Source organism: Lissotriton helveticus, chromosome 5_1 (genome assembly GCF_964261635.1).
Source record: "Lissotriton helveticus chromosome 5_1, aLisHel1.1, whole genome shotgun sequence".
NCBI classification, from domain to species: Eukaryota; Metazoa; Chordata; class Amphibia; order Caudata; family Salamandridae; genus Lissotriton; species Lissotriton helveticus.
The window spans coordinates 337,848,814-337,875,481 of NC_136065.1; the positions used below are offsets into that span (position 1 = coordinate 337,848,814).

The 26,668-nt window shown below is 41.3% G+C and overlaps 1 protein-coding gene and 1 long non-coding RNA gene across 5 annotated transcripts in view; one reads left to right on the forward strand and one right to left on the reverse strand.

Moving 5' to 3' along the window:
* SLC35E2B (solute carrier family 35 member E2B) overlaps positions 1-26,668 on the reverse strand; it is a 286,509-nt gene that overhangs the window by 124,425 nt on the left and 135,416 nt on the right. The window contains exon 1 of one of the 2 annotated variants that reach the window (XM_078642444.1): positions 10,906-11,324. The exons of the other annotated variant lie outside the window; for it this stretch is intronic. The gene's annotated coding sequence lies outside the window, so the exon portion shown is untranslated. Of the gene's footprint in view, positions 1-10,905; positions 11,325-26,668 lie in introns of those variants that run through there. 2 annotated transcript variants of the gene reach the window in all.
* Positions 11,296-24,204, forward strand: LOC144754526 (uncharacterized). 3 transcript variants are annotated; one of them, XR_013594737.1, is made up of 3 exons: positions 11,296-11,407; positions 16,818-16,896; positions 18,527-24,204. It is a non-coding gene; the product is annotated as an uncharacterized LOC144754526 (long non-coding RNA). The 3 variants fall into 3 exon arrangements; XR_013594738.1 differs by having other exon boundaries at positions 11,318-11,581; XR_013594736.1 differs by lacking the exon at positions 11,296-11,407 and adding an exon at positions 12,403-12,519 and having other exon boundaries at positions 18,527-18,661.

Genomic DNA, 26,668 nt, shown 5'->3' on the forward strand with positions numbered 1-26,668 from the left:
CTCATCCCAAAACCCCTCCTACGGATATAAACTCCAAAAAATAATAATAATACTTTCTAGACCCTTCCCTCTTTCAATTCAATCCAAATAACTGACTAACACATCCACCACTCAAATTACTTTCATAATTTACTATACGAATTCACCACTAATCCTTAATGGGTTCTGTAATAGCGTGCTACTCCCCGAAAAAGAGCTTCAACACATCATCAGAGGTAGCAAGCGCTTTATAAAAGCACACCTTTTTTCCCTCTTCTATCCTCCACTATCCTTCACAATCCAAATAACTGACTAATGTATTCACCACCCAAATTACTTTCATATTTTACTATACTAATTCACCACTAATCCTTTATGGTTTCCGGAGTAGCGTGCTACTCGCCAATAAAATCGATTTGATGCCTCGTCAGGGGCAGTAAGCGCTATATAAATGCAATTACAATTACCTTTTGTGCAGGTGTTCCTACAGCTGCAGACTGGTTTTAACTAACCCAAGCTTAATGTTTCATATAAGGCCCAGCTAAGTGGGTAAGTGAACACAGCATGCCATTTAGAGTCCTGCTGACTCCCCTTATCTGTTAGGCATGGGACCTAAAGGGAAAAGCCAGAGGGAGAACATACATGAAATGTAAACAATGTTTAAACTATAAGTACTAAGTGAATACTTTTCATGTTTCCCATTCGTGGTGTCTTTTCTCGTTGCGAACGCCTTATACATGTGTTTTAACCGTTTACTGCTTGGTGATATAGGCTTAGAGTCTCCGGAATTTATGTGTGGGGGGATAAATGAAGGAAGTTAAGTGGATCCCAGCTTATGGTTTCTGTATGTTGAAATTTCACAGACGTGTTCAATGATTGGCACATGCAGTGTGCCTTTAAAACAGGGTATTGTCCGCTGTACATTCTCTGCTTAAACACTTTAAACTATAATAATATTTAAATATTTGTAACATGAGTGAAAGTTTAAATACTCCAAGTGCTACACACATTAGCCATATCCTAGGGACTAGGGGCCAAATGTACTAAGCAATTTTGCACTCACAATCCTTGTGGTTCGTAAAATCATAGGGTTTGCAAATGCAAGACTCATTTTGTGAAGGGCTACTATATTGCAAAATGAATTTAGAAATGGACACTGAATCACAATTTTACGGGCCCTGCTTAAGGCATCCCTTCACATCGCAATTCGGTTTGCAATGTATCAATAGTTTCTAGTTAACAGTCACAAACTATTGAAAAGTTATCAACTCCACAAAAGAAGTGGTTACATGTTCTCAAAGGGGAAGAGGTCCCCTTGAGTTCCCTTGCCTTTTTGAATGTAGAAAAATCTTTCTGGGAGAGAGGTACTAGTGGCTGAGACTGCATATATGGAATTTGTACTAGATATCGGAAGGTGAGGGATTCACTTGGGGATGTTATCACAGGAAGTGGATTGTGGGTGTTGGCATTCCATGTTTTGGCTACATGCATCATTAGCTTTCTAATTTCCACTGGGTCAGAAATAGCCTTTAGCAATTTGTGTAAATGTATTAAAGTCTCAATACTACTATTTGTTTTCTTTATGTAATGATATATTTCGTACAGTTATTTTATATTATCAAAATTAAAAGACAGCAGACTCACATTAAAATAGAACAGGAGTTAACATTTTAAAATATTTATGTTATGAATTCCATGTATTGCAGAAAAATGTTGGGATGGAAAGAAAGCAATTTTGATGGTGAAAGCATAAGCATACAATAGTTATGCCCAGGCATTTTAGGTTATAATTGCATATGATAGTAACAACTTGGTAGGTGATGGCTGGACTGCTGGCATATCTTAGTAGCACTCTAGTTAAAATGTAGATGGCGACAAACATACACATTTATCTGCTTGCATAACTGTTGTGTTTTTATTGACATAATACTTACTGCTCAGTTCTTAACATATGTGAGGTCACTTCTTGGACTTCATCAGTCATGTGGCATCAGTTTCTGCTTTGTAATTTTCTGTGAATTGTTAATATGATCGAAGCTATCTGGTTCGTCGTCAAGCACCAGCATCAAGCTGCACAGCCATTCAACTTGAGTCTCAAAGGTCAAGACACAAGAATCCAATGTTCATCCAAGTAATCCGTATTTATTCCATATTATTCAGTAATTTTCTGAACAGAGGCGACATGATTCTGAGCTCGAAAGCTGCCAGAGAAATGCTCATCCAGGCCTACATCCCAAAGCACGACAGAACCCACAGTACATCCTGGAAGGTGCGGCTGGCACAGATCGGAGGTAGGGGGGCGAGATATGGAAAGGGAACTCGCAAGGTAGGGGGGGATGGTGCGAGAGAGAAGGAGGACGCGGGGAAGAGACGAAGAAAAAATTTAATTAAAAACGTACCTTTTTGCCGCTTCATCGCCCGTCTCTCCTCCGCAGTCCTCCCTTGCTCGGAGTCGACCACTGGAAGCACACTCAGGCTCCCAGTCAGCCAATCACAATGTTACCTTAGCAGCGTTATGATTGGTCTGAGTGCCGTTTTTCGGCACTCAGACGCTGACTCGAGGCCTGGGCATGTTCTCCCCGTAGGCTACGATGCAGCCTTTGTGGAAAACATGCAAAGTACGCATGACTGTTTTTGGCGGCCCAAGAGGGCCTTCCAAGCAGTCATTACGCACTTTAGGAGGGTGCAACCACTCCTTCCCTGTCCCCATCCTCTCACGCAAAGTTGTGGGCAGAAGTAGGAGAAAATAAAATGATAACACAACTTATTGTCATTGTATTTTTTCTGTCTTTCACTGCAAAAAAGCAGTGGGGCGACACTCCTCCACCTTAGCGGAGGAGCCGTCACTGCAGCCTGGGTAACTACGCTGTTATAAAACCCAGTGCATTACTGAAAAATATGGAATAAATACGGATTAATTGGATGAAGACTGGATTCTTGTTTCTTGACCTCTGAGACTCTAGTTGAATGGCTGTATATCTTGGTGCACGACGACGCACTAGATAGCTTCAATATTTACCTGTGCTACTGGGACAGAGCATGGGCTGGCTTGCACAAAAAACGTGACCTTGAACATTTTTCTACACCGTTTAATTTACATGGAGTAAAACTGGAGTGCATTCCATCACTTTCCTCATATTGTATATTGCTGCCCCTTTGATCATTTGCACCCAGAGTTGAATTGAATAAATGGCATATCATCATCTAATAACGGAGGCCCCTTGGGAACACGAGGTTACATCAAATTTCATCAGAGAGAGTAATTTGACTTGATCAAATTATTGTTCATAGAGGATTGTAAACATACAAAAAACGTAATCATATTTTGTTTTTGCATAGATGTTGATTTTTACATTTTAAATGTATGGTTTAATTAATTTCTTTTGTACGAACGCAATATTAATTTCTTTTGTAGGAATGTGATGTGAATCATTCTTGTATGCGTATTTTTTCTATGTTTACTCCTTTGATTTGGCATTTAGAATGAGGTGTTCTATTTAATTCAATAGGTTGCACCTGCGGTGTTCACAATAGGTTGAAAACTAGCAGTTTATTCCACACACAACCTTGTTGGTTTTACGGAAGCCACACGAAACAGCCATGCGGCTCATCACAGCGTAGAGACACTGGGATTATACATCTCTCATCAGTGACGAGAGTGTATTGTTACGTTTTTGCACATGGTTTACTTTAGTATGGGACACAAGTCACTTTATTTCATTTTATTTTATTTCATTCACATTCAGTGAATTATTTTTCTTGCAAGCTTGGATCTTAATATTGAGCACGTAGCATATTGGTGCAGTTGGGTATAGTGCATGATGGTTGTCGTAGGCTGGTTCACTTAGGTTTTATGATGCATGAGATTCTACAAGATTTTGATGGGCTCTTTTTACGTTACAGTTACCCCTGAGGAAGGGCTTTAGGTCCGAAATGCAATGGGTGTTATAACAGCATGGTTATCCAGGGTGTACTGTGGATGTGCCATGCTTTGGGATAAAGGCCTGGATGGGCATTCCTGGCATTTTAACATCGGAATCACCTTGCACCTGTTTTGAAAATTACTGAAAAATATGGAATAAATACGGATTACTTGGATAAACATTGGATTCTAGTTTCTTGACCTCTGAGACTCAAGTTGAATGGCTGTGCAGCTTGATGCTAGTGCGTGACGACGTACCAGATTGCTTCAATATTTACCTGTGCTAGTGGGACAGAGCATGTGGCTTGCACACAAAATGAGACCTTGAACATTTTTCTAAACTGTTTACATTGAGTACAACAGGAGTGCATTCCATCACTTTTCTCATATTGTAAGTTGTAATGTGATGTCACTTCCTGTGATGTAACTGGGCATGATGGGCACGTAATGTCACTTCCACTACTCCAGGCATTTTGGTGAATCGACGTCCAAGTCTACAGTATCTAGGAATGCCCGTTTCAAAATGGTCCAATTTAACACTGTTCATAGAACCTTTCTCACCTCTGGTCAGGATAAAAACAGAAGTATGTAGATCAAACTCAAAATGTTGAACCACAGAAGCAGAATTTTTTCATATGGTTTGGAATTGTATGCTCCAACATATTATTGGAATTAAATCATGTACACTTTAAATGAAACAAGAAGGAGTTTGAGTCCAATCCAAGGGAGGTATATTTGTTAGGCCTATTCCCCTGCTGCAAACATAATAGACTTAACAGTAGATTCATCAATTTTGCCTTCTTATTAGCGAGAAGGCAGATAGCAATGACTTTGAAATTAACTGCGGGACTGTGGCTAATAAAATGGAGATCTGATGTATTGTGATAGGCAGAATAATAAAGTGTTTTATTGCACATAGAAGTCAAAAAGGTGAAAGAGGGCTGGACACAGTCTATATTTAGGATGAGATGATGTTTGCCATATTACATGAAGGTGAAGCAGAGGGCACCACTTTAAAGGCGGGTCTTTAAAGTGGGAATAGTAAATCAAAGCGAGTTTCTTGAAGAAAGTAAACCATGAATAGGTTTGCCCTCAGGAACGGGGAATGATAATGGCAAGCTCTAGAAGGGGATATTCCGCTGAGGGCTCTCATAATACAGTTGGGAACTGGAAAGGAATATGCGTGGAATATGCAGATCTTTCACACAGGCATATAGATGTTAACTAACACCACATAACTGGCACCAGATTAAAAACATTTAGATGCAAAACACTTGAACCAGAAGGAGTTGCTTTTTTTTAATGTAGACTGAAGAGTATGCAGGTGTTTATACTTCTCAAATGAGATGCTAGAGAAGTAAATGTACAATAGAACCAATACATGGCATTATACATTTTTAAAAATTAGGGTGAAGAGAAAGAATATCAAGGTACAAATATTGAATTGCACAAATACAGTGGCAAAAATATAGTGGGTCAGGAGTAGACAGTAAAATCCTCGTGGTCAAGAATATCGATTTTAGGTAAGTAATATCGATTTAAAAAATATCAAAGTGTTTAATATCATTTGTAAAAATATAGTTGTAATAAAAACCTATTTTTTATTAATGTTGTGTATTTTAGTATATATTTTATATTTGTGTGTGATGTTTGTTTTTTGTGTAAGAATTGATTGTATTTTTATATGTGTTAAAATGTTAGTAGTTATTACATTTTTTTAACTTGTATTTTGGGTCTTTAATTTCGTAGCGGGTTGTGGGTTTATAGGGGAATAGGATGAGTAGTAATTAAATTATATAAATTTGATAGATTTTTATAGTAGTTATTATAAAATGTATTGAATCATTTTTATTTATTAATATTTGTTAAATTGTGATGCTATATTGTTAATTGTGTAAATGAATGCATTACTAATTGTTTAATAATTAGTTAATTTAAATTTGTCATTAATTATGGTAATTGTGCAATTAATTTTAGGTGTGTTGTGGTGTTTATAGGTGTAAATGGTGGGAACCAATTCATTTTTATTGATGATTAATTAGTTAATTAATTTAAACTAGTTAATAAGTAATTAATTATGATAATTGTGTAATTAATTTTAGGTGTGGGTTGTGGTGTTTATAGGTGTAAATGGTGGGAGGAGTGGGTAGCAATTTGTTTTTTATTGATGAATTAATTAGTTAATTTAAACGAGTTAATTAGTAATTATGGTAATTGTGTGATTAATTTTAGGTGTGTTGTGGTGTTTATAGGTATAAATGGTGTGAAGAGTGGGAAGTAATTTATTTTTTATTGACAAATTATTAATTATTTGTTAATTAATATAAATTAATTAAATAGTTATTAAACATAATTGTGTAGTTAATTTTAGGTGTGTGTTGTGGATATTATAGTGTTAAAGTATGTGTAATCAAAGAATGTTTATTTTTTTAATAATATATTTTAAATTCATTATGTTAATTATGCAAATACATTTCAATAAAAATGTTGGTCTATTTAGATTGGTGTGGTGTTATAGGGTAGGAAATAAAATAAATACATTCATGTTTTAAATCATTTGTTTTGAATATTTGCTCAGTATAAATAAATATTGTTTATGATTGTATTTTTTTTATATATCATATTTGTAGGTTTTTGTCCTATGCAATTAACATTATAATATGTGTTCTTTTTATATCTTTAATATATTTAAATGTATATTTTTAAAATATTGTTTATTTATTTTTAAGATTGTTTCATTTTTTTTAGTTAACGCCTTAACCGCGGCGGTTTTTCCGCCGCGGTGCGGGCGTTCTATTGAGTGGGCAGGGCTCCGTCGGCCAACGAGGTAGTGCTCCCGTTGGCCAACGGCCGACAGGATCACGGAACGGGTTGAATGTTATTAGTAATGTTTGTTTTTCTGCTATCTAATACTTTCCATACTGTTGCACTCACTGGAGTGGGAATAGTAATTTTTCCCTTCCGCTATCCAGCATTTTCCCAACTGTTGCACTCACTGGAGTGGGAATAGTAATTTTTACCCCTCCACTATACAGCACTTTCCCTACTGTTGCACTTATTACAGTTGGAATAGTGAATTTAATTGTTTCGCTATCCAACATTTTCTCTACTGTTCTATTTATTGTCTTGCAAAATGTACGTTTTTGTTTTGTTTCAATTGTTTAATGTTTTAATTAGAGAATTATTTTTTCATTTTAAATTGATATATGTATATTTTTTTATATAATTTAAAAGTTTAAAATTCAAGATAATAGTTAATACATTATTTTAAAGTAAATATATGTGTAAATTATTATGTTTGTGTTAATATTTTTTTAATTAAATGTAATGTTGATATTTAGTTCAAATGTATTTTAAATGGAATTTCTTGTTAAAGATATTAATATTTTATATTATTAATATATATTTTATTTTTAAATCAATATTTTATACATCTATATTTTTAACATCGATATTTTTAATTCGATATTTTCGTACTTGCCTGTTTAAGTATAGAGAGTCGATATTTTTACTATCTATATTTTCTTTTTCCGATGTTTTTACTATCGATATTCTATCAGTGACCCAAAAATTAGGGTGTACTACACTTATGTATTTACTTGCAAGAATGCACTTGTTTTGGTTAATTGAATATTAATATGAATGTTTTAAAAAAAGAGTATTTGTGAAGTGGTGCTAGAAGATGCTTAGTCTAGGATGCGAGTGTATGGCACTAGTTGTCGGCATTTCAGCGGAGCCTCATCTTTGACTGTTTTTCAAACTGATCTCAAGCAACACCTTTTTAGCTTCTGGTTTGTCCCACAATATGATTACACTTGGAACATAATTCTCAATATTACAACTGACGATGAGAATCTAAAGGCAAGTTATTTTGCAATGGAACTCATTTCAGTCCACTCCGGTCAGAGAACATGCTGTGCTTCAGAGGTGAATTACCTACAAGTAGATTATTAGCTAGACAAAAACTGATAGGAGGAGTTAGGCAGACAAAGACAGAGATCGAAACACCACACTCTTTGGAGTATTTCTTTTGTATGTGCTGGTTGAACAATTTAAGAAGTTAGCTGAGGACCTTTGTGGAGGCAATATCTAGCAAGTTGCTTGCTGGCTGTATTACCAGAAGAGAGAAGTTGCGACCCTGTCTACTCCTAAAAGTCAAACTATGCTACTGTATGCATACTACTAAACTATCTGAACCTCACTTGCATTCGCTGGCAAAATTGTGAGAGTTTAGAAGAATAGGTACTTTCATATAAAAATGCAACATTTGTACAGAGCCTAGCATTATCTACCAAGAAGAGTAATTTAAATTCAATCCTATTCCATGGTGAGCCAATAGTGTCCAATTTGCACACAAAATGTGCAGGCCAAAAATTCCTGCCTATTATCTTTTTCATTGCTACTAGAACTCTATAGTCTAGCATGAGATTCCTATAGTGCTTTACTAGTGTCTAGTAAATGTGTTTCGTAGAACCCTATAGCTAAGCCACCATTACTGTGTGCAATACTTTCGTTTGCAGTGAAATTAAAATATTTCTTTTTTTACTAGGTCTAGCATGGGGCTGTACACTTTATTCTTTTGTTTGCTATTTTACTGTTTGAGTTCCAAATCTCTACCCAGCACACTTACTGCTTAAGAACCCTCGGAGTGCTTGCCCTCACTACGCTGAGAGTCAAGTGCAAAAGGGGTATTCTTGGACCAGTTTGCAAAGCCATAGTAAGGCAGACCCAAGGACACCAGAGGCAAAGAACCCCAATCACCACAGTTCTTGCCCGTAGATATGCTTGCCCTGTGCCCCCTGAAAAGGGCTATGACGATGCTTCAAAAAACAAAACCAAAATAGGGAGGAGTGAAGGAGAGTTTATGAAGTAGGAGTAGAAAGAACATAGGCACAGTGGAAGGTCTTTCTCCGATACCCTGGCTGCCATTCTTTTCAAATGAGAGTTCTTTGATTCAAAAATGTTATCAAGTAGATTCCTCAGCTTTCCCATACTATGAAAACAACGAATATTCATACAAATCACCATGATTTTTCTTCTAACAGTCCATTACCAATCTTGAAACACATTAAACAATCTTCAGACTAGACCCAGGTAATGAAAAAACAAGCTTTCCGAATTTCCTATCATCAGTAATTTGTACAATTATGCAATACAAATATAGGCTTTTGGCGCTGTAAAGCACTGGTCAGAAAATCTTTACAACCTGAATAGAGCTCCATACATTGCACGGAGACAAACATCTTTGTCATTGAGCAATGTGTAATTAAATCCCTCTGTGGTGCCGGGCAGCAAACATTCCCATTCATAATATATTTTGGATACAATTTTCTAGTGTCCATTGCTAGTGTGTTTAAGAGGTATGGGGACATTCCCTCGTGCATTTCCACATGTGAATCATAATTCAGCCTTGTACTCACCGAGACAGGACCCAAGCAAACAAACAACAAAATAATTCAACAAATGCTTTTTGAAAGGTAAGGCGCAGCATGTTAGAAAAGCGGTGCACAGTGGGTGTATCGAATTTGCTCGAGACAATCAAGTGGCTGAATTATGTAAGAGAACCTTCCATTCTCATAACTAGCTTTCACTTTCAAAAACCCTATTGCCAGGCAGATTTGGGTGCCTATATAAATACAGAGCCCCAGCATATAAAATGAAGCTCCTGCACATTCGTTCACTGGAGACAGCTGGCAGCAAGCGAGGCAATGAATGGAGAGAAGACAATTCACCACACCAGTCTTCCCCTCAGTTCGATCTACAACTGGGCAATCCTGACCTCGCCATACCTACACTCTAAAAACTGTTTCGGTGACCTATGTATGCCTTCACTGTAGGATGAACAGAATACCTCCCAACACAAAAAAACTTTTTTTTTTAAGTCTTCTTCGTCAACAAACCCCACTTCTTTCGACGCTGATCCCCATATCCAGTCTCCTCCTGGGGGTTACCCAGATATTATAAATTCTGGTCCTGCTCCTTTAGACAACAGTTTTGTATTTTTCAGTAATCGTCTGCGCTGCCAGAGAGCATGGTTTCTGCCTCTAAAGTATTGACAGTGCCAAAGTTAACCTCTTAAGAGTTAGGGCCGATTCAAAGTGAGGTCTTGAACTGAGTTACGAGACCTTTCGCGCCCATTAGGAGTTCACTCTCAGTTGTAAGCGAGCCCCTGGCGACCATAACATGTGTAAACTCGCCCGCTGAAGTGTGACAGATCCTGTAACAAAGTGAGCTGCAAAATGTGAAGCGCGTTATTTGCAACAGCCAGCAATGCTCTTATTTTGGGGAGTCTGGCAGTCGAGATGCATAGAATAAGACAAAGACCAAGAAGAAGAAACTGTACCCTGGAAAAAGTGAGTTACTTTAAAACTCACTGCAAGCCACGGACGCCATGCGCGCAGTTGTGATAAAGCATGCAGCTGTCACCTAAGCAGACTGGAGAAATTGGGACACACTGCGAGCTTTGCGCCACCAACACTCGTCCTCTCCTCAAACAAAGGAGAAAAAAACTAACTTCATGGACTTTAAACGTTTTAGTAACCCTATTTACTCAACTTGCAGAGCTCGGTAAGACGTGTGGTACCATAGTCAAGGGTCTGGTGACTAGAGTATTACATTTAAAAATACGGCGGGCTGAGCACGGCAGCCAAAGGTGACTGGCCTGTCAAAAGTCTGGGGGATGGGGAACGGTCTGTCAAAAGTCTGGGGGATGGGGAACGGTCAGTCACGTGGCTGAGACACCTGATTCTACCCCAGCTCTCCCCTCCTTCTTACAGCCAAACGTCTGTCTAGCTATCTCTCCAGGACAGTTCCTGGCAGTCGTGCAGTGCTAGATTGTTTTCGGAACAGCATTTAAGGCGGCTCCATATAGCGTACACACAACACATAATTGCGCGAATCTCATCGACATCTGCTGCATTACAGTTCGGCTCAGCTGCTTATTTATTGCAACAAACACCACAAGACGCGCGTCCCCCCGCCACCCTCGAGCGAGGACAGATCACCTGTTGCACGGGTCCTGTCAGACGGCTGGCGCCGGCACAGAGCACATCGTATCAGTCCCTTTTACGTCCGCCCTTGCGTGCGAAAACAGATAAAACGTGGCAGACGCCGGCGCCTCTTCACTGCCTGCCAAAAAAATAACTCCCTGGCTCAGAGGAAAGCGTGAGAGGCGGTTACTCCTGCTCTCCAAAGTCCCAGCCCTCCGCGGGTCTGTCAGGAAGTGAGAAGCGAGGCTGAGTGGCCCGTCAGGATGCAGCCCGGGGCGACGGCGGGGCTGGGGTGATGCACGGAGCGGGACAACCTGCGCCAGGACAGAACCGGTTTGACACCGTTGGAAAACACAAGGCGCAGCAACGTGATCTGGGAAAGGATCCTCCTACCGGTGTCGTGTACCTGCAGCCAGAGCATGATTCCAAAGGACAGGGCGCCAGAGCACCTGCAGGAAGAGTCCACGAGGGAGGGGGGTGGGCGGACTTGGAGCATCACCGGACAGTGGAAGAGAGGGTGAGAGTATATAATGGCGCCTGATATAAAGTAGGAGAGGTTAGAGAGGAAGGGGGGGAACAGATGAAAGCGAAAGACAGGAGAGACGAGAGGACGACTATGAAAGGAAGGACAGGGAGCGGAAGATCAGCCTGGAGAGAGGGAAGAGAGCGAGTGGGAAAGCGAACACGAAAGGTAAAAGAATTGGGAAGAGAAGCCGGGAGAGCACATGGAGGATCCAAGGTGGAAAGTGGAAGACATTTAGGAGGGAAGAGAGGGCGACAGTATGACATTTTAGCATGAAAGGAAGGAGGACAGGGAAAAGAGGGAAGGAGGACAGGGAAAAGGGTGAAAGGAAGAGATGGATATACAGAAAGGTCAGAGGGGGAAGTGGACTGGAGTGAGGACCACGTGCAAACAAAGGACAAACCGAAACAAGCACCGGCAATGCAATAGGTCTCGCATTTACGCGAGTTTGAGCTATTGGCATTGTAAATGACAATGCCTTTTATTTAGGTTTTGGTTTTTAAAACATAAATAAAAGGTATTGTCATTTAGAATGCCAATAGCTTAAACTCTAGCAAATGCGAGACCTATTGTATTGCAAATGCTTAAAGGCATCGCTGAGTTGCCCCCTTCTGTCTCCCATGCCCCTGAAGACCTCCCCGTTTGCTACAAGTTTAAATAAACAAGCCGGTGGGTCACAACTGCAAACTAGAGACCCTCCTGCAGTAAGAGAAACTTATTAAAGAAAATAGTGCTTCCAGACTAAAGAAGACTTACTGTGTTACAACCGAAGTAAAAGGGCCAGTCCTCGTGTGAGGAAACAAATGAAGACAAGGCGGTTCTAAGGAGGGACTAAAAGCCTAATAACGAATCAGTTGCCAGCATTTACCAAGGACAATGTGACACAAGCCAATGACAAATATGGGTGGAGAGTCGGCGGTGCTTCAAGTGCATACTCCAATACAGCAAGACTCGCAGAGCAGCGCATGCGCTGCCCAGGCTTGAACTAAAAAGAAATGACGACTAGAAAAGACTGAAGGAAGAGGAAACTGGGAGGAATGGGGGCGAGAAATAGGGACAGAGGAATGGAGGAAGAAAACATGGAGAAGCCAGAAAACTGAAAATGGGTAAGGAATGTATATAGGAGAAAAAAGGCATGGTTGGAAATCAAAGAAGGGGACAGGAGAGACAAGGAACATATGAGGGAGAGAGGCAAAGAAGAAGAGGAGAATAAGCACAGAAGAAGGCGAGGGAATGACAGGCAGGCAGAGGACAGATTTAGCTGGTAATAGTTGGGTAAAATTACTCGCCCAGTTAATTAAACTTCTTTTATGTTTATTCTGTTTATACTTATTTTTGATTAATATGTTTTAACAGTTGCGTTTAGATTTATTGATTAAATGATCTCCAACTTCTGCATCATGAGATAGATATTTTATTGATGTTCGATTAATGAAAATCATTACATCACACAAAATTGAGAATAAAAATCATTACATCAAGCAGAGTACCTAAACATAATAATCAATCAATTAAAATCATTACATGTACCACTGTACTGCATAATCATTATCGTGCTGATTGTAAAATGCAAACAAATCACAGCACCTATAATTATGCTTAACTTCATTACCTCAAGATAAACCTGGGCTTCACAATGTAAAGAGAAGAACGTATCAAGAGCATGTGACCATACCTTATTTATTTATTTATTTATATATATTTATTTAGCCCGAAGTGTGTATGGGTGGGTAAAATGTCTATTGCCCTCACCCTCACTCCATGATAGCTTCAATGGAACAACTAGATGTAAACTGTGTGTGTAGTAATGCCCTAGCATCCATACTACTCCGTGAAGGCTTCCCATTTCATATTGCACAAGAGTCTCTTTACTCAAATTGCCTAGAAAGGACTAGGCCACCTAAAAGGGGGGCTCTAAAAGGAAAAGTGTGTTTGGGTGCATGTATGCATTATGCATGCATTATGCTGGAAAGTACTATCTAGTAATTACTTCTAAACCGGTAATAGGAAAAGAGTACATGGCACTAGCTGAGCCAGGTTGATAAGCATCCTGATCCGAGACCACTTGCGTTATCCTGAGGGTTAAAGGAGGGCCATGTTTGAATGAGTGCATATTAAGAAAAGGAGAGAAGATGAGCGCCTGCCGTCACAAGCGTGGTCACATGGGACAAAATGCGGCTCATGGCAAGAACTGGGAGGAGGCGGTGAAGCGTAATTGCCGTTGCCCATAGACAGTGAAAAGGGTAGGTAATGCAAGCAAACCCGGGCACGACACTGAGTCATGTGTATATCGGTGTGGGTAAACAACACTCCACGTGGGAGGCTTTAAAAAAGACTCTCGCCCAAGACTGCAGTGTGTTCGGGCCGGAATGGGGAATGACAGGGGAATAGGAGGGTAGAGTTCACAGCACTGAGGGGATGCCACCAAATGTTAAATGCAATCTCTGCATCTGTCAAGTTTATAGTAGCCCTCCATAAAACCCAACAGAGACCCCATACCTGCAGCGTCAGCGCGGCAAACTTCTTGGCGTGCCTGGCGAAAGAGGAAACTCCGCCACGGGCACGTCATCTTAATAGGTCGTTGGAGTCTATGACACACCTAAAAGGGGCATGGAGAACCCAGGGGCTGCTGGGAATTTTGGTCCCATTTATGGGTCTCGTAAAACTAGGTAGATATGCCCATGAACGGGCAACACCTTGTATGGGGGAGGGGGGACCTAACTCTGATGGTAAGGTACTCGCTATGGGGCCTGTACTCAAATGATTGGCATGATCATTTAATTTAGTGTCAGAATACACGGTAAGTTAGATTGGGTAAATGGGCTGCACCCAGAACAAAGCAAGTCTTCCATGTTGATAACAGTGTGCCTGATCAGTTAGGACACGTCATATGTCATCCCAAATACAAAGAACAAACAGTAAATGTCAGAGTTGAGGTGTCTGGGATGAGTGGAGAAGGCATATCATAACTGTAAACCCTGGGGATGGCTGTGGTCACCAGTGGGCGAAAAGAATGGACCAAGCATTGTGCACAAAAATAAAAAACAAGTAAAAATAAAAACAAAGACAAAACATCCAGATATCTTGAATCTCCAATATAATCAAGGTATTAGAGTATATAATATATCCAGCGAGTAGATAGCTATTATCACAGGCTAGTCCATGGAATGTTGTAATTCAAACCCAGTGTGTTACTTTTAAGTCTAAGGATACAGCGCTGCTCCCTATGAAAAAGGACTGAATCTAAAGTCCCCATGCTTGACGAAAAATGGGGGTTGTCTAGAACCACCCACCTAATGTCATCCTCTGTGTGACCTGAAGTAAGATAGTATCTGGTGAGTTTAGTTTTAGATTTCTTGCATCTCACTGAACTACAATGCTCTACTATCCTTGTTCTAACTTAGCGTGTAGTCATGCCAACATATATCAGCTTACAGGGACATCTGAGGAGGTAAATGACCCCTTCAGTGTTGCAATTAATATGGTTGGAAAGTTCCCAAGGTGTCTTTAGACCAAGGTCTATGCTGAGAGTGTGTTGTGTCAACTGACACACCGAACAAGATCCGCACAGAAAATGACCCTTAGCTGGAGTAAGTAATTTTTATTTGCATAGTTAATAAAAACCATTGCAATACAAAACATAAAAAATTAAAAGCAATTCTGCGTACAATGTTAAAAACATTATTCCATAATATACATCTTTTGTCTTTTTAAAATCTTTTCTAAAGTTTATATTTTTAGACGACCATAAAAAGAAGTGCTGTTTGTGTTACAATACTATCTTATAATAAATTATGAATCTGGTTTTGGCATTTTCTTTTCCAACACCCTCATGAACTTCACCAGACAACAGTTCAGCTGTGGGTCATTAGGTGCAAAGTAGGTGAGAACTGCTTGTCTTCGTGAGCATATCCCACGCTGATTGAAGTGGCATTTTAACAGACGCTTTTGTTCTTCCAAAAGTTCATTACAGGAACATAACAAATACAGCAGCTCCTCTTGCGCAGAGACGCATAGCCGGCAGGGGGAGCCCGCCTTATCCTTTAGCCAATGCGGAAAATGCTGAATACAAGGTAACAAGCCCAATCTGTACTTTAAAAACTTCATTTTAGTAGTTTTTGCATAGCCCAAATCAAGGTAATTCTGCAGTGCTGGTATGGAATACGAGTTCAGCCATGTGACATTTTCGTGAGGAATGCCTGGTCCTCGAATCACAAGATATGTTTAATTGTCTTCCTGACCAGTTTTGTAAGTGTTGAGTGATTTGTAGCAGTATCCCAGAGTTGGTTTAAGCCAGTATTCAACAGACTGATTTTGAGGTACTTGGCAGCTGGTGAGGTGGAGTGTTGCTCTAACTCCTTCCATAGATATTCGTTTAAAGTTCCTTGCTGGAGGCAAACACCATACAGTGTTCTGGTTCATCCTGTGAGCGGTGGACTGTGGTGTAGTGTGGACCACCATGTCTCCAGTATTCTTACTCTGAATGAAAACAGAGATTTGGGTAGTGTGTTGTCCTGTGTTACAAATGCTCAAATTCTTGTGAATGGCTTTCTTGAAGGTGCTAATAACATGGCTGTATGTGCTAACACATACCAGACTGTCTGTGTTGCGTTTATGATAGGTCTTAAGGAGAGCTTCTCTATTATTCTTGCCTCTTTTCGCTGCCCTGTGGATGAGATCCTGTGGGTATTGTGTATGAGACAGATTGGTGCTTAGTGTAGCTGTGTGTTCCTTGCATCTGACCATTTCTGTGCAGTTACTTTTGGTCCTGAGGAACTGGCCCACCGGTAAGTTGTTTTAAAGTGCTAATGGGAGGAAGTTGTTATAGCACAATAAGGAATTGCGAGCCATTGGTATCTTATGTAGTTAAGAGTATATGCCTCCATCCTTTGGTTACAGCACCAGATCCAAGAATGGAAGAGACACCTTGCTGTACTCACAAGTGGATTTGTGAGAAGGGTGCCTCTTATTGAGTAGTTACGAGAAATCGTTCAGAGAAGTAACGTCGTCTTCCCAGATTACCAAGAAGAGCAAAGCCGCACACTGCCTGCATGCCTTGATCTTGGAGAGACCCCGATTACAGACCTTCCTTCTGTAACCTCCACAGATGGGGGTCACGTTCAGTAAACTGGTAGTGGGACACAAGTGGAACGGCCACATTTTGAAAAGTCGTAAGAATTTCTGGTTGAATCTGAGTGCAGTGGGCTTATCTACTTATGAAATGTAAGCAATTTTAATCACTTTAAGACTGAATGATGTTAATTTCGTTGACAAATCCCTTCACTTACTCTCTCTGCACCCATGCTGCCTATTTTGCCCCATGCCACATCTTGCTCACCTTTGGTGGCTGGCGTTCTTTGAAATTGATGGAATGTAAATAATATTTTCCTCTAATTCATTTTAGAGAGTGAAGCAAGTAAGCCAGATGTTACCTAAGAGGGTTCATGGGATTCCCTCTCAAAATAATTCTGGAAAAAAATGAGGTAAAATCATGCATTTTAAGTCACATTTTTCTGATAAATTTGTTACAGAGATACAGGTATTAAATGGCCACTCAAAGTATTCAAGTAACTTCATGGTGTGCCACGTAGGCCTAACCCCTCTTCAGAATCTGACCCCAATGGTATTAATTTTTAGCCATGGGTGTACCCATGTCTTCCACAAGAAGCATGTTGTAATTGGTGCTCCCTTGAGCTATGACTTGCATGCACAATGCCAATTCCATAGGGTGCCCCCTATGTTAAAAATTACCACCAATAAACAAGTGCCATCTTTTTTCCATCAAAGTTCCATACCATGGGTGCTCTTATTATACCAATAATTACCTGCAACATTCCCACAACCAACATTTTGTGATCGGTGGCTTCTATACCAAGGATGATAGGTACCTGCATTTTGACAATGGCAACACCTACCAGCCATATGCCAAGGCAATCTCCATCCCCATTGGCCAAGAACTGCCTCCAATATGCCTTGAAGAAGCACCCTTTTAATTGTAGGTTGTTGTGGGCTGTAAGGAAAAGTTACCCACATGCTACAAAGCATGTGCAAGCGAACACACATTTTTTTTATCTGCGCACGGCCAGAAGGTTTAACAGGAGTGTAACACCCTCTACTTCCTGCAGGAGCAAAAACTGAAGTATGGCAGAGGAAGGGGGGAAAAAAATCACAGCCTTCTACTAACTCTGCAGCAACACAGTAGGCAGTTTCAAGACCACACAGTTTGTCAGCCCCTGGAATCGATTGGAGCACAAGCCCCTGAGAGTAGGAGGGCAAGGGTAAAGACAAGGGAGTGCAAGTGGGAGATAGGCTGAGACCATGTCGGTAATGACATTTGCATTGAAGTTAGGCTTTACATATTGTGTCCAATTTTTTTTCTGGCATGAAAACGGTGATGTACATGCCTAGGCAACGTGGATTTGGGAGAACTGCAAATACAGCTATGCAAACTATGGTAATGTGGATGATTCTATGGCAGTGGTGATTTACACAACAGACATTTATCGTCTCAGGAATGAAAACGGTGCCATACCCACTTGTACGATGTAGATCCTGCCACAATAAGGATTCTTTACATATTCAGGGAAAAGTGGTTTCCAGCATGGCAGCTGTGTTGAACATAACAGGAGAAATTGGAAAAAAATGCATGGCAATATGTGCTTTTCATACTTGGGCAATGTGGATCTGGCAACACAGAACTTCCTATAGCCTCCTTGATATCACCCCTGTCCTATTATCAATAGCAGCATGATAATCTTAGCAGTACCGAAAGGGTGACCAGTGTTTTTTCACAGTAGGTCTTGAACCAACCATGTTATCGGTACCACTTGGGGAATGGGTTCTAATATGATTTATTGGCAAGGTATGGACTCCTACAGATGGAAAATATGTGATAGCAAGTCATAACTCTTTGCCTTTTGTGTATTACCACTCCACTCCCAAGATACCTTGGTAAAAATGGACATTTTTTCATAATCTTTATTATTGTGAATTTTATTATTAAAAATTATAATTACAGTAAATGTGATTTAAAAAAATTGATAATAGTAATTATGATCATATTAAGTACACAAAGTAACATTTATAAATGTTTTAATTTATTTATTTCTCTAGAGCTGGTGGTGAATGAGCGTGCAGCATCATGAAGAAGACAGAAACAAGCACATCCTCTGTCCCTGTGATCCCCAGTGTACAATTCATTTATGGTCAAATGTCCAACATGGAGTTACAGTTACGAGCCCGCAGGACTACTGATCATGGAAAACTTGTTAGAGACAGCTCAAGTAAGGAATCACATTCCACTGTTAGACATTGCAAGAAATGTGAAAAGCAACATGGACCCCTAAGTATTTTACCAAAGGAAGTGCAGGAGGCTGTTTACTATCAAGTGAGATTTACAGACTATTATGCAAAAAGCTGAAACAAGTGTCAGTGATGATGGTGGAATGAGTGAGTGCACCAGTAAACGCTTAAACAAAAGAACATCATTAAAGTCAAACGTATATGCTGAAGAATGTATATTTTGTGAAAAGATAAAATGCTACAAGGGAACATTAACGCATGAGAAATTAATGAAGACCACGAAGATTAGAGTTGACAAAAGGTTTCAAAAGTGTGCAACCATTAATCGTGATTTGAATATCTAAACACTCTATAGGTAGGGACATAGTGGCTGCAGAAGCCCATTATCATGCATCTTGTCATAGGAGCTATACAAGGGTTAGAGCAAAGGAGGATGATCATGCATCTAGCATTGAAACCGAAGATCACTACAATAATATAAGAGATGAAGCATATGAAGAACTATTTTAATACATTAGAACTGTGATTATTCCGAACAAAGAGGTAATATGTGCGATGACTCTCACTTAAAGGCTTGAAACCCTCATGACACGCAGAGGAATTCACGGAATAGTTGAATCAACAAAGAAGCGTATTAGAAGAAAATTGGACTTCGAGTTCTGTGACAGCCTCCACATATTCCCAGACAATCAAAGAAAAAAAATTGGCCCAACACGATAGTGTCATGCTACAGTACTTTGCAAGGGAAAACCAGAGTTTGAAAAGAGAATTATCAGTTTTAAAGTTTAAGGCAACAGACATGAACAAGATCACATATCATTGCACATAAGAACAATGATTAAAACACCATGGCCACATCATCCATCAGACTTTGATAAAGATTAATTTAGATTACCTTAAACGTTTCCTATAAGGACTTCTGACAGGAGATCCAGAAAATACAAAGCTGTCCAAAAGGACCTCCTTACTCATGCAATCATTCAGTCAGGACATTATATATACAGTACAAATTGCCGCAAATAGCCCCCAAGCAACTGTTGCTCCCATATGCCATACAAAAGATGATAGGCAATTTGCACTCTAAACAGACTTGATCATGGGATTTCATACTCACAACTAGAAGAAATCATATCGCCTTGTGTCTTCAGAAACTTGCTGCTATCTTTAATGAGCAAATTGTTCTTCCAGCCGACATTCAGCCTCATGTATTGTTTTGTATTGTAATTGCATTTATATAGCGCTTACTACCCCTGACGAGGCGTCAAAGCGCTTTTTTCGGCAAGTAGCACGCTACTCCGGGACCCATAGAGGATTAGTGTTGAATTAGTATAGTGAAACATGCAAGTACATTTTAAGTGGTGGATAGGTTAGTCAGTTAATTGGATTTGGAATGATAGCAGAAGGATAGAGGACAAAGGTTTGTATTTATATAGCACTTGTTGACGCACGCTATTCAGGAAGCCTACAAAGGATTAGTGGTGAATTAATATGGTGAAATATGAAGTAATTTCAGTGGTGGATATTAGTCAGTTACTTGGAGTGAGAAGGATAGTGGAGGGATAAAAGGGGAAGAAAGATTTGCATTCATATAGCACTTGTTACCCCTGATGGGTGTTGAAGCGCTCTTCTGGCGAGTAGTACGCCACTCCGTAACCCATAAAAGATTACTGTTGAAAATTATTAGAGTAAAAAAATATGAAGTAATTTGAGTAGTGGAGTTGTTATTCAGTTATTATTTGGGTAGTATATAAGTATAGTTTAATATGGAATTTGAGAAGTGAACATGTTAGTCTGTTAATTTCGATTGAAAAGGATAGTGGAGGGATAAAAAGAGTGAAGGATTTTTTTTGTTTTGGTTTTAGGTCTAAGCAGTAGGAGGAGGCTTTTGGAGGAGTAAAAAGGAGTTTTGGAGGGGAGGACTCAGAGGGAAGAGTTTAGAAAGGTTTGTTAGCGTGGGATAATATTGATAGGTGGAAGAGACTCCTACTGTTAAGGGGACAATTTCATCGAGTCAATGGTATAGCTCTGCAGCTCAAGTTTTTTGACCTCAACCTTTTAAAGCTCCTTTCCCAAGCATTGAGGAACATAAGCAAAGAACATGGACTACCACAAATACTGAAGAATTGTTCATGTATGTTTCTGGTGAACGAGCTGCGCCTCAGCCATTGATGACATGTACCGAAGTCATGCCAAAATGTGTAACCCAATTGAAGCTTGCACAAAATAAGAACATAATCTGGGTTGTTGCAAAACCAGAAGCAAGCCCTACACAGATAATACCAAGTTTTTTGTTTTTTTTTAAAGTTTTGAAAAACCTTTATTGTGTATAACATAAGAATTATCTTACAGTACCAGTCAAAAAATCATACACAGTATTGCGGCATAGCGTGTATCCATCCCCTTTCCATCAATTACCCCCACCCGTCCCCCTCCCCACCCTCCACATCCAACAGTTGCGACGTTACAGGCACATTACTTTCTGATACATTATGATTACTTGGGTTTGCTTCTTCTCGTCCCTCACCAAGGTGAAGCCTACATGTATTGTGAGGAGCAAATGCGTTGATGTACATCTACGTCATGTTTCAAGACAAGCATGATCCCCCTTCGTAACTGCTATCCCCATTCATACCCTCGGCCCATCAGCGGGGGTCGCCTACACTCTAACTCGCTTCATCAAGAGTTATGTCATCCACTCCCGTCCCCACTGATCTCGATTCCCCTTCGTCTCTCGACTCTTGTGCAAGAAGGTATGTCACCAGGTGCCCCCAGATGTCTTTAGGTTGAGATTTCATAGGGAGCAGCTCTGCGTAGTTGAGCTGTTCCTGACAGGTAGACATATCACGTATCCAATCCTTAAATTTAGGTGCCCGCCCCGACCCCATTTACATGCCACCCCTCGCTTAGCTATCAGTATTCCCATTGCAAGGAATCTCTTGTGCACTGTCTGCACTGTGTGGGTTAAGCCAAGAAGTCCCACGAGCGGGGACGCTACTATCTGAACACCCAACATCCCAGACATTCCTTCAAACACCTCCGTCCAGTAGGCTTCCACTCTTGGACAGTACCATGCTAAGTGTATGAAGTCTGCACCTTCCCTGCCGCATCGTTCGCAACAATCAGTCTCCCTAAGGTGGAAGCGGTGCAGCTTGGCGGGGTGTGGTACAGGCGGTGCAGAAATTTGAAGTGAATGAGCCTCAGCCGGCTACTGCAAGTAATCGCCTCGGTCTGTACGCAGCATTGTTCCCACTGTTCATCAGTTAGAGGTGTCTCTAAATCCCTGTCCCACTCTACTCTAGCACGCAAGGGACCAGGGGGAGGCGCGCCCCTAACCTGTCTGTATAGTAGGGAGATAACATGGGTAGGTGTCTCAGTCTGCAGCAGCGCGTGTAAGGGTGCAAAAATATCAGGTTCTGTCAGAAATGCTGGAGTAACTGCTTTGATATTTTCACACAGCCCAAGGTGCGGACACTCACTCTCTGCCCCGCTGACCTGACTGGACGCTCCTGGGGGGCTAATGCTGCAGGTCACCCCGCTGCCGCATTCCAGATCACCGCGGCCGGGGACTACAGCTCCCAGCGAGCTTAGCGAGGACTTCCTGGTTCCCGCCCACATCGCACCCGGAGGCGCTACTTAACTGGAGTCGATTCCTCCGCGTAGCAGGACGCGCGCGGGACTAGCCGGGCTAAGCCCGGGCACAGGGCGGGCCCTCTATGGCCTTCTGAGGCCTGAGGAGGACGGGACAGACCACCCCCCTTGGCTTTACCACAAGAGGAGGTAAAGAGACTTGGACTCCATACTTTGTGGTCTAACCTAATATTTGATTTGACTTTATTAGTGGACTTTAACTTTCGCACACTAAAATTTCCTGATCGAGTCACTGCTTGGTATTACCCATATCCATCTCAGCCATAACCAAGCCACATTATGACTCGTAAGGGGGTTAACAGAAAAGCCACCCTTCAGAGGGGTCCGTGCCATGGGACACAAGTCCACCACCCAAATGGGATAATATTGCCCCATCCCTACAGAAACAGATGAAAATAATTCTCGCCAGTCGTCCGTAGATAGCATACTCACACAAGATTCTCCTTCACTAACAGCCGGTATTGTGCAAAGCCTCTCACTGGTAGAGGAATTAAATATTCTGTGTAAAACTAGGTACGTTCCAGTGGAATCGAGAATTGAACTAAATAGTGCTCTACCTTGTCCTGCAAATACTGTCGGAACATTATCCCCTAACGACTGCCCGCTGGAACCTCCCCTTTTACCTAATAAAGTTAACACCCAAACCATAGCACTCCCCCAGGTCTCATCCGTTAAAAGGAAGCACGAGGGGGATAAACACAATGGGAATCATCTTAAGCTACAAAAACTGTGCGTAAGCCCCTCATTGCCCATCACTAATTCCCCTTTAACCTCAGAGGCTGCAGAAGAATTAGACCATCTAGTACCTCCCTCCCAGTTGGCTTTACTGTCCCAGATTGAACTACTGGTCAAAACTATTATATCGCCATTGGTTGAAAAATTAAACACTCTAGGGGATAGGCTGACGGGTCTAGAAGAAATGATCAAGGCCAACTTGCCACCTATTAAAAACTTTGTATCATCTAACCGCTCTCAGTCACCTGCTGCCTCCGAAGTGCCTACTTTAACTACACAAAGCATTAATGCTCAGATTCGGCCACCAGCCCTTAATACATCAGCCCCAAACGCTCCTAAGATCCCTTCTAAACCCGTATTAGTACAGTATACTGCTCCTAGAGCAGAGCTTTATAAAGCACCTTATATACACCTACCACCGGAGGCCGCCCCATTTGTGTATGTCCTTTTGGGAGTACCAGCACTCACTTATGGAAAAGTCGAAAGACAAGAAGACCTACTAAACAAGGTCATGTTTTGGTTAACAAAAAATAGACCCTTGCCAAACGACCTTAATGGAAGAATAGTGAGTGTCAGAAGGGTGGGCTGGTTAGGTTCTCTCCCAAAAGACATTCCCGGTGATCTAGTGTAGTTAAATTTAGGAACAGACATATTGTCCCGTACCTGCAAACCTGGCAGCCCCAAGAAGGAGACGGCCCTATATCCACCTGGGATTTACATGACTTTTACCCCAGCACGTCGTCATACACCCCTCTATCAAGACCAAAGACAGGGTATAACCATTCGACGGGTAGAAGCGTCTGTGTATTGAATGGCAGTAGCTTTTCTGCTTCTAATCGACTCGAACCAATGTACAATAGCTATAAGCATGGAAAGTTCTATTAATTTGCTTCTAGTAAGTGACAATCTGATGTAATGGTAGAACTGTGAATGCTAATTCTGTGAAAAGCACATAAACAATAAGGGAATTATTCCCATAGGCTGGGCCCAAGTTTTTTTATAACTTGTAGATACTTTGTGCTATTACATGTTTGTTTTTATGACTGTTTTTAACTGTACGCTTTTATGATTTTAACCTAAATCGAATAAAGCTAATTGATATTTTGTCATAGGCTGGTATATAAAAACAGCTCCATGCTAGTGGGTGCATGTTCTCCAAAGAACTGCTCCAGTGAACGGAATCGCCCCCCCATGTATAGGTCACCCCATGTACCATACTTCAGTGTCCTCAACATCCTACAACCCAGACCCTCACACGCCATTTGTAACAGTGGGTTACCCATCAGTGCCAATCGGGGGGAGTACATCGGGGATACATCCAGTCTGCACGCCATCCATTTCCGTGCCGTCGCAGTACAGTCTACAGTGGATGGGTCACGGCTACGTTCTTTCACCCGCGTGAACAAGTACCCGGATGGGGGGGTAGGAGCCATATATCCATCCTCTACCGCCAAGTGCGCCATAAAAGGAGGCGGATGCAGCCAGTATACTGCAAAATGTGCCTGTGCGCAATAATAGTATTGTTCAAAATTGGGGACATCGTAGCCACCCTGCTGGTAGGGTAGCATCAGCATCGCCAAGAGACAATACCAAGTTGGCAGGATTTAACATCACTACTAGAGACCTAATTAATGTGCTGGGTCTGGTGGCTCAGGGGACTAATGCGTCCATTGTAGGGGCCTGTGTATGACCTCATGGTCACAGGTTCAAATCCCGGCAGGTCCACTCAGCCTTTCATCCATCTGAGGTCGATAAAATGAGTACCATTGAGTTGTGTAACAATGAACATCTGTTATTCAGCGCCAAGAGAACGCAGGGTGAACGTGCGCATTACAAATATACGTGTTATGTTATGTTCTCACAGGATACTTGCCCACCATTAATGCTCTTCAACTGAGTTGACAACTGTTTCTGAAAAATTGAAACCGAGCTGATAAGGCAATTGGGGTGGTCATGGATCAAGCTCTCTACACAAAAGCAACTGAGATAGTGTGGAAGCATAAAGCAATGTACAACAGAATCATTCTTGGTAAGGGCACCTTTCACACCTTTTGCTGTGTCATGTCCATTCTTGGAAAACACTTTAAAGACACTGGCCTTCACAACCTTTGCATTAAAGCAGACATGATCATTAGTACTAGAAGGTCGTATGTACAATTGTGCAGTTAGAGTACACAAGTGTGTTTGAAGCTATGTTGAGACTCGCTTAGTTGGAATTTATCTATCCCCTGGGTGGAGAAGGATTATGAAGAGAACATTCAGGTAGTCTACTCCTTCATTGAGGAAGTTAATGACTTTGTAAAAGACCTATGCCGACAGAGATTAGACTACCTCTTGCAGAATGCTGCCTCTGCTGAAGTAAAACAGCTTTAAGATGTATTCCTGGAACATCTTCGTCATGACAATAGATATCTCACTGCATTTTGAATGTTGTATGTGGATATTGTTGTAAATGTCTTGCTGGTTCTGCTGTCTGCTGCTCGAGACGCGAATTGGCATTTACATATTACCAACATACGCTCTAAGATCCTATGGTATTTTGTGTATTATAGGATGAACTACGCTAGATAGCTTTCTGTATACTATGCTAAAATGACATTACCTGCAATGATTCAGAAAAGGGGGTGGTGATGAACAGAGTGCCTGAATTAAGCAGACCACTCTTACCCAGTCCAAAGATCAGGGCTTGATCCATCACCGTTTTTTAGCTCACTGCACCATCCCAGCTCAGAACTTGGCTATTTGCAAATTAGTCTGTTCCTGTCCCAGTGCATGATGGGAACAGGGCAAACCAAACTACCAAGCCAATTCTTATACTGGGAAGGAAACAAGCTTCCGGGGACCGGTTTCTGCCATTTCAGGCATCGTCGGCCCGGCTTGCTTGAATCCTGATGGTGCAATGAGCAAGGGACTCACATCTGAGTATACCCTTCCACGCTTATGGTGGACAAAATAATTCAGAAAAGGGGGTGGTGATGAACAGAGTGCCTGAATTAAGCAGACCACTCTTACCCAGTCCAAAGATCAGGGCTTGATCCATCACCGTTTTTTAGCTCACTGCACCATCCCAGCTCAGAACTTGGCTATATGCAAATTAGTCTGTTCCTGTCCCAGTGCATGATGGGAACAGGGCAAACCAAACTACCAAGCCAATTCTTATACTGGGAAGGAAACAAGCTTCCGGGGACCGGTTTCTGCCATTTCAGGCGTCGTCGGCCCGGCTTGCTTGAATCCTGATGGTGCAATGAGCAAGGGACTCACATCTGAGTATACCCTTCCACGCTTATGGTGGACAAAATGATTCAGAAAAGGGGGTGGTGATGAACAGAGTGGAAGGGTATACTCAGACATGAGTCCCTTGCTCACTGCTCCATCAGGATTCAAGCAAGCCGGGCCGACGACGCCTGAAATGGCAGAAACCGGTCCCCGGAAGCTTGTCTCCTTTCTGGTGAAGAATTGGCTTGGTAGTTTGGTCTGCCCTGTTCCCATGATGCACTGGGCCAGGGACAGACTAATTTGCATATAGCCAGGTTCTGAGCTGGGATGGGGCAGCGAGCTAAATAACGGTGA